Genomic DNA, 3,079 nt, shown 5'->3' with positions numbered 1-3,079 from the left:
ATAGGTATAAATCATAAAATAACATAATAACAAATAACGAATAAAATATTATAATAAATTACTGAAGAATAATACAAGTATTATGGTTTGATTAGACGAAAATAAATTCAGAAATGCCGTCGCAACGTATAATTTAAGTAAGAACATTATTATAGATTTAATATCCCTAACTTAAATTTACTAATGAAGTTAAATATGGTTCAAAAATTAAACATCAATAAAATTTAAATTTAAAAAAATAATAATAATAGTTTAAAAAAACGTATTCTAAATGAGAAAACGACAAATAAAGCATTCTCTTTAAATATTGTGTTATCTTTTTAATGGTTTTAATCTAAACATGTGTCGATTATTATTTATCAACTAACCAAAATACGCAGGTTGAACTATGGTACATTACCATTTACCATATAAGTATTCACTGTTATGCATGTAATACATACAATTATCTATATTTGTACTACCAGGACATCATGTATACTACCAATTGGCAATTTATGAAAAGCAAGTTGTTAAAATACAATATGAAAATCATATTTCTATTTCTATTATTCCTGAATAAATATTATTATAGGTAATGATGATTTTATAAAAGTCCGTTTTTGAAATGTTTCATTAAATGTCCATAAACAGATACGTTTATAAATCCTTCTTTGCTTATTAGATAATAAGCCAAGTAGAAAGCCAGTTTTCAATTTTCACTCGGCAGAAAAAAAAGATTTATAATCATCTGCTTTTTAACGTGTAAAGGAGACTTTAAAAGTATATAATCCAACGCGTTAAAAGTTCAAAAACGTATAGCTATTAAATTATATCATAACTTTTAGAGCCTTTTTTTATACTTAGCATTTTTTTAAAGAGAGTTTGGTGGATTGTTTTTGTTGGGATTACAATTAAACTAGGTATCTAATTTTATTTTGTAGATAAACAAAAGAATGCTCATAAAAAAGGTAAGTTCTGGAATTATGTTTTATAATAGTATAATATACTATTTATAGTATTATAAAAATTAATATTTCCTATCCTATAGTTCCAAGCAAACTTCATTAATAACGTATTTTTTTTTTGTTATAGAGGTCATGGAAGACTGGAAGGGTAATTTATTATTAGATAATTTTTCTAGAGTTTAAATTTAAAAATGTTTTCATTATTATTCATAATTTAAAAATAATTTTTAGCTATTTTTAATTTTATAAATCGTAATATTTGAATATAGTACCATCAGTGACATTTTTTTAGTTTTGAGTTTTAATTTTATTGATCATATTGGTTGTCTTCTAAATTCTAATTCATAAGTTATCAATATTTTCCTTAATGTAATATATTTGCATACTTCAGTTTACCCAAAGTTAACTATTCCAATACAAATGTCCTTAAAGATAAATTTATATTGATTTTAATATATTTATTTAATCTTTCCTTTACCTATCCTAACTTTCAGTACAGTTATATTATTTCAAAATATGCTATCTGAATCAACATCAACAATAATCTATAAGTTTTAGATTCTGAGCGGAGCGATAAAGGTATTGATTTTACAATGTGTTTTTTTTCTGTCAACAGTCATCACTTTAAAGTTTTTAGGATAATAAAAATGCTTAAATTTTCTTCAACAGCATCTTTTTTGATAGAAAAGTGAATCTAGTTGGTACTTTGTGGGGTCAAAAGTAAAAAATTCCCAGTAAATCTCTAAAACACCGGGAAAAACAAAAAGAAATTAAGGAAAAACGGGAGTTTTTACGCAAAATCGGTTTTCGACAAAATCAAATTTGGTTTTAGGTGTCACTCTAAAACAAATTACTGTAGATACATATACATTGGTAAAAGGGAGTGTAGGGGCAGAGCTCCCCATACAAAGCCACATTAAATATATACAGTGGGTTTCAGCCCCCACTCCTATATATTATTTGACCACCCTACAGCGACCCAAAATGGGTCCATTAAGCGGTGACTACAGTATTATAAATTGAACAAGCCAGAATGTAGATATATGCACAACTTTTAGCATGAACTCTGCAGAGTCAAATCTATATAAACTTCAGTATCACAGATATCATCTTAAACTGTTGACCATTATTGTTAACTTATGGTTATATATATGAATATATTTTTGATTTTGAGTGGAGCGGTGAATGTATTCATTTTACAATGATGTGTGTGTTGTTTTTTTTAAATTTTTTTTGTCTGTGTACACAATAAGTAGTCAAAATAATGGTGAGATTTTCAACTTCAGTATCTTGAATCTTGATCGATGGGAAAGTGGATGTAGTTAGTGCATTGAAAATGCCATATTTTATAGCTATAAGGATTAAAATATTGAAACAAGGTTCAGCGTAAATAATATATAAATTACTTTATTCACAATAATATCATCAAATATACTTAGTACCTAATATCATAGGCTGACTGATCGTCTTCGCTGATAATCGTATTTCTTATACAATGATATTAATATATTATACTATTGTATTCAAATTTAACACAATACATTACAGTGACCCACTATTGTAACAGCTACTACCTATACAGCAGAGCGACACCCACTTGCACAACTTTTTTTTTTACTCACTCTATAAGGAATCAATTTTGAGTATAACCTTTAATTATTGAGCAGCTCACTAAATGTTAACTCTATTAATTAAATTCAAATTTCATCGCGAAAAGTGTGATAACGAATCACACGCACACTAATGTACATTTACTAATTCTCACTCATTGACACAACCTAAGTGTACATGATGTATGAAATGCCTAAACACTACTCCTTAAAATATGGTATGCTTTCAGCCCCCTTAAATTCGAACTCATTGATAAACCAATGCATATGATTATATGAAAGACTATTCTAAGCGAGATCGATGTGTCAGTCCATATACAGAAATCCATTAAAATTTCAGGGGTCTAACATTATTAACATCAATGTGAGCGGGGGGGGGCTTAGATCCTACAAAACTAAAAAAAAGGGGGCTTTACGGACTTTTAGGGGTCTAAGCCCCCTCAAGCCCCCTCCCATGATTTCCACCAGTGTGTCAGTCGCTATTCTTTTCGATGATGTCCCTTAATTTGGATCGTTAGTCTG

The sequence above is a fragment of the Acyrthosiphon pisum genome, chromosome A1 (genome assembly GCF_005508785.2).
Source record: "Acyrthosiphon pisum isolate AL4f chromosome A1, pea_aphid_22Mar2018_4r6ur, whole genome shotgun sequence".
In the NCBI taxonomy this organism is placed as follows: Eukaryota; Metazoa; Arthropoda; class Insecta; order Hemiptera; family Aphididae; genus Acyrthosiphon; species Acyrthosiphon pisum.
This window is presented reverse-complemented; position numbering follows the sequence as displayed.